Here is a 14413-nt window from a genome sequence, read left to right as displayed (position 1 = left end):
CAATCGCCCCAGGTGTCCGCTCTCACCTGAATATATCACATCCATTCATGAGTTAGCCCACCACATAGGACATCAGGCAAAGCTGTTCATGAATATGTGGGTCCAACTCATAAACAACATACAAAATCTGATATGGATAGTGTTCTTGTATAACAGTATAATTGAGGCTTATAGGAAGGAGGTGAAATCGAATTCTTTATTAAGATAGAGAATTTGATTTATATATCCACATGGCTTCTCTTTGGAGTCATTTGTTGTCCCAGTAAATAACCAGACAGAATGAAAACAGTCCAGTGAAGAGACAGACAGACAGACAGACAGACAGACAGACAGACAGACAGACAGACAGACAGACAGACAGACAGACAGACAGACAGACAGACAGACAGACAGACAGACAGACAGACAGACAGACAGACAGACAGACAGACAGACAGACAGACAGACAGACAGACATACTCCCTGTTTTCACACCCCTGGTGTAACACTGCCTGATCTTTATCAGTTCATGATGGTGTGTTTACTCAGTGTCAACACTCGATAGGAGGGGGGTTGACGCTCATGCTGCCTTGCTGACTGTGGGAAGGAAACAGCTGTCAAAGTAAAGGGCTAGCAATCAGCAACTGAAACTCCACATAGAGGAAAACAGGGTGATTTCATTACAGCCTAAATGTATGGATTTGGACAGGCTTTGGACAGACAGACTGTTGAACCCATTTCAGGATTATGCTGAGACGATAATGGCTTTTATGTCCTAGCTGGAAATTGTTCTCTCGTTGCAGGGTCTACAGTTAAAGTCGGAAATGTACATGCACCTTAGCCAAATACATTTAACCACAGTTTTTCATAATTCCCGACATTTAATCCTACGAAAAATTCCCTGTTTTAGGTCAGTTAGGATCGCCACTTTATTTTAAGAATGTGAAATGTCAGAATAATAGTAGAGAGAATGATTTATTTCAGCTTTTTATTTCTTTCATCACATTCCCAGTGGGTCAGAAGTTTACATACACTCAATTAGTATTTGGTAGCATTACCTTTAAATTGTTTAACTTGGGTCAAACGTTTCGGGTAGCCTTCCACAAGCTCCCACCATAAATTGGGTGAATTTTGGCCCATTCCTCCTGACAGAGATGGTGTAACTGACTCAGTCTTGAAGGCCTTGCTCGCACACGCCTTTTCTGTTCTGCCCACAAATTTTCTATAGGATTGAGGTCAGGGCTTTGTGATGGACATTCCAGTACCTTGACTTTGTTGTCCTTAAACCATTTTGCCACAACTTTGGAAGTATGCTTGGGGTCATTGTCCATTTGGAAGACACATTTGTGACCAAGCTTTAACTTCCTGACTGATGTCTTGAGATGTTGCTTCAATATATCCACATAATGTTCCTCCCTTATGATGCCATCTATTTTGTGAAGTGCACCAGTTCCTCCTGCAGCAAAGCACTCCCACAACATGATGCTGACACCCCCGTTCTTCACGGTTGGGATGGTGTTCTTTGGCTTGCAAGCCTCCCCCTTTTTCCTCCAAACATAACAATGGTCATTATGGCCAAACAGTTCTATTTTTGTTTCATCAGAGCAAAGGACATTTCTCAAAAAAGTATGATCTTTGTCCCCATGTGCAGTTGCAAACCGTAATCTGTCTGTAAACAATTGTTAGAAAAATTACTTGTGTCTTACACAAATTAGATATCCTAACCGACTTGCCAAAACTATAGTTTGTTAACAAGACATTTGTAGGAGTTGTTGAAATGGTTGAAAATTTATTTTTAATGACTCCAACCTAAGTGTATGTAAACTTCCAACTTCAACTGTGTGTGGATGCGTGTGTGTTTTAAGTCTTCTTTTTTTTCAATTTAAAGTTTTATTAAGTTTTCTTGTTTTTCAATCAACCAACAAAACACAAAACACAAGTCCAAATATAATAGTACATTTGAAAAAATAAAAATTTAATTAAAATGAAAGAAAGTCAAACAAAAACACTTATTTTTCTTATTTATTTTCCTTGCTGCATATATATATATATATACATACATACATACATACATACATACATACATACATACATACATACATACATACATACATACATACATACATACATACATACATACATACATACATACATACATACATACATACATACATACATACATACATACATACATACATACATACATACATACATACATACATACATACATACATACATACATACATACATACATACATACATACATACATACATACATACATACATACATACATACATTTACATTTAAGTCATTTAGCAGATGCTCTTATCCAGAGCGACTTACAAATTGGTGCATTCACCTTATGACATCCAGTAGAACAGTCACTTAACAATAGTGCATCTAAATCTTAAGGGGGGTTGGGGGGTGAGAAGGATTACTTTATCCTATCCTAGGTATTCCTTAAAGAGGTGGGGTTTCAGGTGTCTCCGGAAGGTGGTGATTGACTCCGCTGTCCTGGCGTCGTGAGGGAGTTTGTTCCACCATTGGGGGGCCAGAGCAGCGAACAGTTTTGACTGGGCTGAGCGGGAACTGTACTTCCTCAGTGGTAGGGAGGCGAGCAGGCCAGAGGTGGATGAACGCAGTGCCCTTGTTTGGGTGTAGGGCCTGATCAGAGCCTGGAGGTACTGAGGTGCCGTTCCCCTCACAGCTCCGTAGGCAAGCACCATGGTCTTGTAGCGGATGCGAGCTTCAACTGGAAGCCAGTGGAGAGAACGGAGGAGCGGGGTGAAGTGAGAGAACTTGGGAAGGTTGAACACCAGACGGGCTGCGGCGTTCTGGATGAGTTGAAGGGGTTTAATGGCACAGGCAGGGAGCCCAGCCAAACAGCGAATTGCAGTAATCCAGACGGGAGATGACAAGTGCCTGGATTAGTGTGCCTGGATTACATACATACATACATACATACATACATACATACATACATACATACATACATACATACATACATACATACATACATACATACATACATACATACATACATACATACATACATACATACATACATACATACATACATACATACATACATACATACATACATACATACATACATACATACATACATACATACATACATACATACATACATACATACATACATACATACATACATACATACATACATACATACATACATACATACATAAAAACTAAATAAAAATAAAAACACAAAAAAAACATATATAACACTTGCAGCAACACTATCAAGGTTCTTATCAGCTATTTCAAGCATTCGCTGAGACGACGAGCCAATAATTCGTTTTTAGGTTTTACAGTACCTTACACAACATGTATCTGCGCATTTCCCTAGTCACCGCGTTCACTCTGTCCAGTTTGAAATATAGTTGAGTAGTGGAGACCAGAGTCTATCAAACTTGGGCTGTCTCTTGTGGAGGTCATAAGTGAGCTTTTCAAGAGGGAGAAAGTCAACAATCTGGTCAATCCACATTTTAAATGTAGGAGGGGTATTAGAGGCCCACAATAGAAGAATGCATTTCTTAGCAAAGTATGTAATAGTCATAAGCAAATTTTCTCTGTCAGGATCAAGAACAAAGTCCTGCTGGGCATTAAGAAGATAGATACACGGGGTCATATCAAACTGTACCTCTAGTATTTTCTGTGCAGCAGTATGTATAGATTGCCAGATATTTTGCCTTTAATGGATTGTGCTGTGACAAGAAGGGTTTCAACTTCCTTCAACTGAGTTCTAAACCTCTAAATGAGGAAATGACATGTCTAATTTGAAGATATTTAAAAAGAAAAATGGATCTTGGCACATCGAATTCACTGCAGAGCTCTTGAAAGGATTTCAGTGTAGTGGTTTTCTGATGAAATAGGTCTGATTCCTAGAGTATGCCAAAGATTAAAGTTTGCATCCCTCAGGGCTTTTGGCAAGTCTGGGTTGCCTACTATAGGCAAGTGAGAACATATTTGGGAGGAAATGCCCAGGTATTTCTTACAGTCCCTCCACGCTAGTAGGGTGCTGTAAATCACAAAGGTTTTGGCTATGTTGCCCACTTCACTAAAGTTATTAATGAATATAATTGAGCTTAAGGGCAATGAACCACAGGATTGGGCTTCTATCTGAATCCACGTCGACTCTTGTCTGTTTGTGATCCATGTTAGCATGTTGCGGATTTGGGCAGACCAGTAGTACAATTGAAGGGAGGGAAGGGCAAGACCACCCTTAGATTCAGGTTTCGATAGAGTGGAAAAGTTGATCCTAGGTTTTTTATTGCCCCATATAAATCTGGTGATGCTTTGGTTAGTTGTTTTGAAGAAGGAAACTGGGAGATAGCGTGGGAGCATCTGAAATAAGTAGTTCAGTCTAGGGAGGACGTTCATACGGATGACATTAATTCTTCCTACTAAGCTAATTGGGAGGGAGATCCAGGTTTGGAGATCGTTCTTGATTCGATCGAGGAGTGGAAGATAATTTTCCTTGAAAAGGCTATTCAGATCTGGTGTTATGAAGATCCCGAGGTATTGAAACCCCTGTGTTTACCATTAGAAAGGACATAGTGTCTTCATAGAGCTGGTGAGTGTAATATTGAGAGGGCAGACAGTGGATTTGTTCACATTGATCTTATAACCTGAAAACTTGCCATACTGAGCAATTGTGTCTAAAATGAGAGGGAGGGATTTCTCAGTGTTGGATATGTAGAGCAAGACATCATCCGCGTAAAGCGAAATCTTGTGCTGCAGGCCGCCTGCAGAAACACCCATAATACTTGGATTGCTCCTTATCAGCTCTGCCAGAGGCTCCGCCCCCAACAAGTAGAGCAGGGGGGGATAGCGAGCACCCTTGTCTTGTGCATTAGTAGTCACCAAAAAGAAAGCTCCACTCCATCCGGTCAAATGCCTTCTCAGCATCCAGTGAAGCCAGCAGGACAGGGGTCTTCTGTGCGTTTACTTGATCAATAATATCAAAAAGACTGCGAATGTTATCAGAAGAGTATCTGTCTCTAATAAATCCAGTTTGGTCCGCTTTTATTATTTTGGGAAGAAGAGTGTTTAGTCTTTTGGCGAGCAATTGGGTAATTATTTTATAGTCGAAATCCAACAAGCTTATGGGCCGGAAGGACGAGCAGGATAGGGGGTCCTTGTCCTTTTTTAGCAACACTGTAATGCGGGCTGTGTGCATTGAGTCTGGGAGAACTCCGTTTTTGCACAAATCCTCCAGCATTGGCATGAGGATAGGGCGGAGCTGGGGCCAAAAAGCTTTGTAGAACTATCTGGGGAATCCAACTGGGCCTGGGGACTTATTAGGTGGCATGGAGGTAATTGCCTCCAGGATCTCCTCAGGACTGAAGGGGGAGTTGAGATCTTCTTGGTCGGTCACTGATAGTTTAGGTAGTGAGATTCCCTCTAGGAAAGAGTGGAGTTCTGTAAAACTCCACTCTGTAAAAATCATGAAAAGTTAAATTGATATTTTTTTGGGTCGTATGTGACCTCGTCCTCTGCTGTTCGGATAGCCATGATTGTACGCTCTGACTGCTCCCTTTTTAATTGGTAAGCAAGCAATCTACTGGGCCTATTGCTATACTCATGGTATTTCTGTTTAGTAAAGAAAACCTTTTTTTAAATCTCCAGAGTGTAGTCCAAATTCAGTTTGGCTTCGGCTGCTTTAAGATGACTCCAGGAGGTGCTGTCTGGGGATTGTTTATGTATTATTTTACAGCATTCCAGCTCCCTCTCAAGATCTAGCCTGTGTGCTTCCATTGCTTTTTTCTTTGAGGAAGCATATGCGATTAGATGACCTCTTAGTGTGGCTGTAGCAGCGTCCCACATTGTGGCCGGAGAAACAGGAGAATCTTTGTTGTCTTGTGTGTAGTTGTCTATCCATGTAGTTACCAATGTATGGAACACTTCATTTGATAGCATGGAGGTGTTGAATTTCCAGCTCTTTGACCTCAGGATGTTTTTGCAGAGGTCAAAGCGGAGGTGGACAAAGGCGTGATCTGAAAGTGCTATGGGTCCGATTGTACATGTGGCTAAATTTATGAAACTCTTTGGGATAAAAATGTTATCTATACGGGAGTAGGTGTTATGGACATTAGAGTAGTATGTATAGTCCATAGATGAGCTATTAGTCTCTCTCCAAATATCTATCAGTCCCATCTCTTTAGTAAGAGAGTTCAACATCTTTGCAGATCTAGGATTTGTGGTGGGTTCTTGAGATGATTTGTCTAGGGTTGGGTTAAGGGTACAATTAAAGTCTCCGGCCACCACGCCAAAGGAGACACAATGCTCATTGAACAGGGTTATCATTTTTGACATGAAGGCAAGAGTATCTGTGTTAGGGGCGTATATGTTTAATATAGTAATTGGTTGACCATATAGTGACCCAGTTATCAAAATAAATCTCCCCTCCGGATCAGATATGTTTTTGTCAATTATGAATGGAACATTTTTATGGATAAGTATGGCTGTGCCTCTACTGTTTGATTTGAAAGATGAGAAATACACCTGTCCCACTCAAGCTCTGCGGAGTTTGGCATGTTCAGCATCACAGTGGTGTGTCTCTTGTATAGCGCGATGTCTGCTTTTTCTTTTTTTAGAGCACATAGTATCTTTTTCAGTTTTATTGCTTGCCCTAGACCATGGCAGTTCCATGTCAATAGATTTAAGGTACTAGTCATCGTCATCGAGCAGTAATCAAACTTTAGTGCAAGTCATCGCTGGGTAAAAGTGAATAGTAGTTACAGCTGCGTTCACATAAAAGGAAAATAAATGGTGTACATAAAATAATCATCTCTGAACACCCCAGCCGAGTTCCCAAACAACTCGACACATCCCGTTGGATCTATTACACCCCCGCTCAGTCCCAATTCTGTGTTCCGAATAAAACAAAAACTGGGAATAGTTAGTCTCCCTCTCCCCACCAAAGAAATGCCTCATCCTCTCCACCCCGCATTGAGTAAATGACACAGTTGCCCTCGTCCAGACCACAGTAAAAGAGGGGAGAAAAATAAAATCAATAGCCCAGCCTACATATACCTCCCCAAGGGACATAGGGAACCCAGAGTAGCAACAATAGCAACAAAAAAAACAGGGAAATAAAAGTAGGCTGAAACATTAGTAGGCCTAGGTTAGGCTATACAGCCCATCCCTCTCAGTTAAAGGAAAATACATCTAAAGGATGGCTATAATGACATTTAGGGGGTGGGTCTCTGGATATTGGCTATATGTTGTCTTACCTCCTTTAGTAATGGCATTAATCGCATTTAGTCATTGGTCTGTTTCTCATTGACCAGGATTGTCTTTCAAAAAAACGTTTTGCCTCTTCGGGAGTTTTGAAGTGTCGCAAGGCTCCTTGGTGAAGAATCCTGAGCTTGTTTGGGTATTTGAATCCCCTGAAGATGCCTCGGTCAATTGAGTATTTCTTCACTTCGTCAAACACTCGGCGCTTTCGGCGTATTCCAGCTGACAGGTCCTGGTGTAAAGCGAGTTTGGCGTTTCCCACTGTGATGGTGTTGTTTTTCGCCGCCTGTAGGACTCGTTCCTTGTCGGTGAATCTCAAGAAACGTATGGTGATTGGGCGCGGTGGTTGTCTGGATGCTGGTGGGGGCCTCAGTGCTCGGTGAGCTCTCTTGAGTTCTATGGGCCTGTCGGTGGACAGGTGGAGCCACTCGGGAAGTTTGTCTTGCAGGTAGCGGATCAGTGGCATGTTTCCCTCTTCTTTTTTGCCCAGATTGAATAGAACACAATTATTCCTTCGCCCCCTGTTTTCCAGGTCCTCTGTTTTCTCTTCCAGATGCTCGATTTTCTTTTTAAGCATATGCTATTGTTTCCATGGCATCTGTCAATAAGTTTTCCATGGATAGGATTCGCCCCTCTGCCTCGTCCAGGCGCCCCGCATTTATGGTTATCTTGTTGTTGATGTCAGGAAAAGCGTTTTCCAGGATTGTCACGTTGCCCCCTATCGCACTGAGCTGAGAGTTAATGGCATCTAATTTGGTGTTTAGTTCTGTACGTTGGGATCTCAACTCAAAAAGGATGTCTTCGACAGAGTGCGAGGTTGGCATTCGTTGTGCCTCGGGGGGAAGCGGGTTCTCTTGCTCCTGGCTAATGGCGCTAGTTTTTTCTGAAGCTAGCTTCTACTTGGAGGCTTTTTCCGTCGCTAATACTGGAGTCCGGGTAAAAATGTCACCTGTAGTGTCGCCTTTTGTAGCCGCCATGACTTTTTCTTACTAAAGCTAAATGAGTTTGAACTTGGAGTGGAGGTAAGATTAGGAATTGGAAACTACTTGTGCGGAGCTCTTAGTTCATGCGGCCATCTCGTTCAAGGGTCACGTGATCCCAGTGTTTTAAGTTTTTAAAGCCACGTGCACAAGTACAGTGACATGCCTTTCTGGCGAGCATGGCATGCCCCGCCACTAACCTAATCCCCCCCCCCCTTCTTCTGTATTAGTTACTAGGAGCTGACAAGCACACCTCCGACTCTGACAGCGTGGCCACTGGTGACAACCTGCCCTCTGGTCAGCTCCGGGACAACTGTGACCAAGGTTAGGCCCCGATCTGCCTCAAAATACCTGAGCATCCCCGTATGTCTGTATTCTTATATACATACTGCAGCTTTGTATTTACCTGTCTGCATTCTGATAGTGCTACAATGTGAAAGACCACGTCAGTTACAAGATGTAAGGAGGATCTGTATTTTAATTTTAGGCCCAAGCAGAGTGAAGTGTAGCACTATGTTGGGTAGTAGATTGTCTACATAGAGAAGGAGAAAAATCTCATGAATGAACAAGGAGAGCGATCCATGTTCTTGGGTCAGAAGAGGGGTAAACATTTTGATGTTTTACCTAAAGCACATAAAAGACAGGAAGTGTGGCTCAGAGCAGGAACATCCTTCCTGCCCTCTTCCTGCCTTTGTCTCACAATGACATCATAGGACATATACTGTACGTACACAAGGCACCTGATAGACAGAGCGGGGAGACTTCCAACCGCCCCCCCAAAAATATTGTGCCACATTATAACTTGAGCTTCCAGTAAATAAGAATCCTAAAAAAAAGAAGTGTTTTCAGACACATTTGTAAACAACTGTGTGTTTCTATTCAGGGAAGGGGAAGAGGGGGGCGTTTACAGAGCTGACAGGATCTATGAGCAGAGCGGCTGGACGGAAGATCAACAGGATCATCAGTTTCTCTAAGAAGAAGCCTCCTCTCCCAGGAGACACTCTGACCTCTTCCTACCGTGACGACAATCCCCGCTGTGGTGAGCACATCCATGTCATATTTGACATTTTTCTTCTCTCTCAGTCATAATCTCTGGGCTGAACCCTGTGCATAGCTAGTTGTAGCTACTTATTACTGCAGCTTTATGTGTTACAAATTGAGATTCTGCAGCCTCCCAGGCTCTACATTATGTACTCTGCATTATGTTACTATTCTCATCTTTCTTTTGTCCTCCCACCTTTAAAATCTGTTATTTTCCACTTCCCCATATAATAACCTTTATGGAAAGTCCAACAGTGAGAATATGTATGTGTTCCTTTCCCTTTTCCCCAGGTTATCTGAATGTGCTTGTGAACCAGTGCTGGAGGGAGAGATGGTGCTGTGTAAAGGGTGGAACACTGTACCTGCACAAAGAAAGGGGTGACCTGCGTACTCACGTCAGCGCTGTGGTCCTCCATGGGGCTGAGGTCGTACCTGGACTGGGGCCCAAGCACCCCTTCGCTTTCCGCATCCTGCAAGGAGGCAACGAGGTGGCTGCATTGGAGGTAGGTCTGTGTGTGTGTGTGTGTGTGTGTGTGTGTGTGTGTGTGTGTGTGTGTGTGTGTGTGTGTGTGTGTGTGTGTGTGTGTGTGTGTGTGTGTGTGTGTGTGTGTGTGTGTGTGTGTGTGTGTGTGTGTGTGTGTGTGTGTGTGTGTGTGTGTGTGTGTGTGTGTGTGTGTGTGTGTATTTTTATCCCAATGTATGATATTTTCTCCCCTATTACAGACTTAAATCTCTTGCCCAGTATCTCCGGTTTGTCTCATGGGTTCTAGTTCCCTTTGGGATCAGTGACATGTGGTGATGTGTCTCTGTGTGTCCATTCAGGCCAGCTGTTCAGAGGAGATGGGCCGCTGGCTGGGGGTCCTGCTGGCAGAGTCTGGCTGCGCCACCACCCCAGAGGCCCTGCACTACGACTATGTGGACGTGGACACCATCACTAACATCACAGACGCAGCAAGACACTCCTTCCTGTGAGTCTGATAGAGTGGGGCTTGGCCCTTTGGCCTGGGATCATTTCTAAATGCTCAAAATGCTTTACATTGTACGGGGAGTACATTGCTAATGCTAGATGGTCATTATTGGTAAACGCTTACGTCTCTTTCCTCCTCATCTTGTCCCATAGTTGGGCTACCTCCTCCAGTGGCGCCTCCACAGACACCAGAACCTATGATGAGGTTCCTTGTGAGGGTGTATTGGTAAGGAGATTTACAGTAAATCGAATGAATCCGCAGGTCTGTGTCCCACTCTTAACTACAGCTGAAGCTTAATGGATCCAGTTGATGAATGATCTGTTCCACGATCCTCTCATATCTCAGGTAGTAGGAGTCAGAGGGCTTTTTATTCTAGCGCAGTTTGAAGGCCTGCTGAAAGTCGATAGGCTCCTCTGTGTGTATGTGGGAGGGGAGATAGTGTTCCATGGATGATTTCTGATGAGCTTCTTTCAGAACATTTCTGGGTTGTGTAAGCAGTACAGAGAGCTCGCACACAGCCCGGACTCTTTTGGGAAAACTCTTTGCTGGAAAGTATGACAATCATATCCAACTGTGTATCCAGCTGTGTCAAGTCTTTTCATTCAATCCAGCTTTCACAATTTGACTGTAATACTTTGTGATAAATCTCTCACATTCCAGTTTGCTCAACTTGAAGTGGTTAGTTTATTTAACTTGTGGTCTCGTTTCTCAAAAACAGTAAGTTTCCAGTAACTTTTCCAATTCCAAACTTTACTTATATCACACATTAGTGACAGAGTTCATCTGAGTTCATCCTCTCTCCCTCTCTCTCACCACTGGCCATCACCTCTTTTCAACTCTTTATTCTCTCGTATCTTTCTCCACTACACACCTTTCCCTCCCTGTTACCCTGTCTTTCTTATCATATCTCCTTTCCCGATTCCCCTTCCCTACGCTTCCCTCCACAGCAGCCAGAGGAGCCAGTACCCAGACCAGGAGCTCAGGTGAAACGCCACTCTTCTTTCTCCAGCAGCAGAGAGATAGAGAAGGCGGATTCCTTAGTCACCATAAAGAGACACGGCTCCAGTAAGTCCCCCGAAGGTCAGCCAAGACTGTGTGTGATGCTGGGAACATAGGGGGGAATTGGACATGATCTTTTTAGACTATGCCTAGATCATACCTATATCATTTATAAATGTGACCACTCAGAATGTGTTTTGGGGGTTTCTCTGTCTTTAGATGCGAATCAGTATGTATCAGGGAAGTATGGCAAAACACGAGCCGAGGAGGATGCCAGAAGGTACCTGAAAGAGAAAGAACAGATGGAGAAGGAGCGAGAGGTCATAAAAAATGCCCTACTCATATTACGCAATGATAGGAAAGAGGTGAAGGAACAACTGAAGGATGTTACAGGTAAGAAAGTAAAACACATTCAATCTCAGATTGAATTTCCTTAAATAGAGAGAGCAAACCTAGACCATTTATTTTGCATAGGTTAATGGTCCACCTACTGCTTGGCCACAGTATAGGAATTCATCACTCAGACATATTGAGGAGCCATGGAGCCTAACAAATGGATGGCTGTGTGTGACTGTGTTCAGGTAAGCAGCAAAATCAGCTAGAGAACCGTTTGGCCCAGCTGGAGGAAAGCTGCAGGGGGAAGGAGGGGGAGCGGGTGGACTTGGAGCTGCGTCTCAATGAGGTGAAGGAGAACCTAAAGAAGTCCCTGGCTGGAGGGGTGCTGGGGCCGCTCACAGTGAGCAAACCCCCCACTAGCAAACCACCCAGAAAGGTACCTGGCCTACAACTTAGCCTACAGCACATCACAAAGAGTTATATCAAGTCTACTCTAGACCATGGTTTATTGTAGATAAGCTGAACCGTATACTTTGGGGTCAATTCGAATTTAAGGCGACCAATTCAGGAAGTCATTTGAATTTAAAATAAGATAAATGGACCAAGGTTTGAAAAAAAAATGCTTCTACGTTTCAGTTGATTGAGAATTCATTGAATTGACCCCAACACTGCTTTGCATTATTAGGGTTTTTATGTTGAAGATTTCTTACTGTCTTAGCATGTATTTCCATCTGAGGTGTTTTGATGAGTATTGTACGTCGAAGTAGTATTATTTACCCATAAACAGATATTCTCAACTTCTCTTTCCTCATACTGTATGTCCAGGTCCGCATCAGTAAAGTTGACAACACATACACTGAGGCATCCATGCCAGTCAACTGTGCTGCGGAGATGCGGAAGTGCCCCCCATCCATCTGTTCATCGAGCAAGGGGAACGTCATGCAGAAAGCCAAGGTAGGCTGTCATAAAACAAGATCCAGGGCACCTATTGACATTAGCCTGTTTTATTAAGTAGCACTGTGTCTCAATGTTCTACATCACAATCAGAATGCAGATTGTGACAAACGTACAGCATGATCAGCCCTCATAGGTGTACTTTACGTACAAACACTAAATGTGTGTCCTGTTTTTTTTTTTAGGAATGGGAGTCCAAAAAGGGGACTTAGAGAGACACTGCTCATTCAGATGGTCAGTCAAATGCTTGTTGTCTTGGAACATGTTGGAGCTGATTTGAAAAACGAGGAGGGGTGAAGCAGGGACTCCATTATCTTCAACTTTTCCACTTCCCTCTTGAGAGCCAAATATTTACTGCACATTGCTGAGCGGAGAAAATTGTGACAGGGGAAGACAGCTCTGGAATTGTTGAAAAACATCATTCAAAGCCCTATCAGTCACTAGGAATCACTGAATGCTCATTCTGTGGCATGACACTTGTTTTGTGATCCAGTAATTGCTTGTGTTGCATGTGGTATTGTTGTTCCTTCAGAGTGTGGAAGAGGATATGTTATGAGGACTCCATGTGGACACATCAGGCTGGACTTGAGATGTTGAGAGGAGAGATTTTTAGAGGGTGAATATGCATACACATTATGCACATATCTGCAAGAATCGATAATAAAGGGAAAGAGAATATTGCATTGACTGTGAGAGTTTGTTGTTGGAATAGTTGCCTAAAAGAGATACTGTATCCCATAGAAATACAATTTTATGCTGTATCCACTATGTAAGTCATTTCAAAACATGCACTTTCATTAAGTGCATCAAAAATTATTCCAGATCTTGTTTTAAAACAACTTGTTGGACCACAGACAGGAAAACAGACACATTATGACACCTGTATAAATGAATTGTTATGGAAATGTAGGACTAATTATGTGACTAAACAATGATGTTTCCTTATTATGTAATTCACTCACTGTAATGAGCCTTTTACTTCTAATGGCTTGTGCACTTTACTTTATTTCTATGTGTATTGTACATAAAAGCTCTTCATTGAAATTGTCTGACTTTTTCAAACCTATCTGATGGTCATGTCGGAGAAAGGATAGCAGAGGGTGTGTGTGTGTGTGTGTGTGTGTGTGTGTGTGTGTGTGTGTGTGTGTGTGTGTGTGTGTGTGTGTGTGTGTGTGTGTGTGTGTGTGTGTGTGTGTGTGTGTGTGTGTGTGTGTGTGTGTGTGTGTGTGTGTGTGTGTGGCAGGAATAACATATTAACCTCTCTTTGATAGGGGGTAGTATTTTCACATCCGGATGAAAAGCGTGCCCAAAGTAAACTGCCTGTCACTCAGGCCCAGAAGCTAGGATATGAACTTCTTCCATTTTCTAATAATTGAGCCAACAGTTGTTGCCTTCTCAACAAGCTGCTTGCCTATTTTCCTGTAAGTCATCCCAACCTTGTGCAGGTCTACAATTTTATCCCTGATGTCCTTACACAGCTCTCTGGTCTTGGCCATTGTGGAGAGGTTGGAGTCTGTTTGATTGAGTGTGTGGACAGGTGTCTTTTATACAGGTAACGAGTTCAAACAAGTGCAGTTAATACAGCTAATGAGTGGAGAACAGGAGGGCTTCTTTTAGAAAAACTAACAGGTCTATGAGAGCCGGAATTATTACTGGTTGGTAGGTGATCAAATACTTATGTCATGAAATAAAATGCAAATTAATTACTTAACTCTGCTGCAGAGGATAAGTTCATTAGATTTACCAGCCTCAGAAATTGCAGCCCCAATTAATGCTTCACAGAGTTCAAATAACAGACACATCTCAACATCAACTGTTCAGAGGAAACTGTGTGAATCAGGCCTTCATGGTTGAATTGCTGCTAAGAAACCACTACTACAGGGAGGAGG

General features: G+C 42.8%; 1 pseudogene; it reads left to right on the top strand.

Moving 5' to 3' along the window:
- LOC123999956 overlaps window positions 1-13568 on the top strand; it is a 28674-nt pseudogene extending 15106 nt beyond the window's left edge.
- The last annotated feature ends 845 nt before the right edge of the window (window positions 13569-14413 follow it).

This window comes from Oncorhynchus gorbuscha, linkage group LG16 (assembly GCF_021184085.1).
Source record: "Oncorhynchus gorbuscha isolate QuinsamMale2020 ecotype Even-year linkage group LG16, OgorEven_v1.0, whole genome shotgun sequence".
In the NCBI taxonomy this organism is placed as follows: domain Eukaryota; kingdom Metazoa; phylum Chordata; class Actinopteri; order Salmoniformes; family Salmonidae; genus Oncorhynchus; species Oncorhynchus gorbuscha.
The sequence above is the reverse complement of the archived record's forward strand: the minus strand, read 5'-3'. Positions and strand labels throughout refer to the sequence as shown.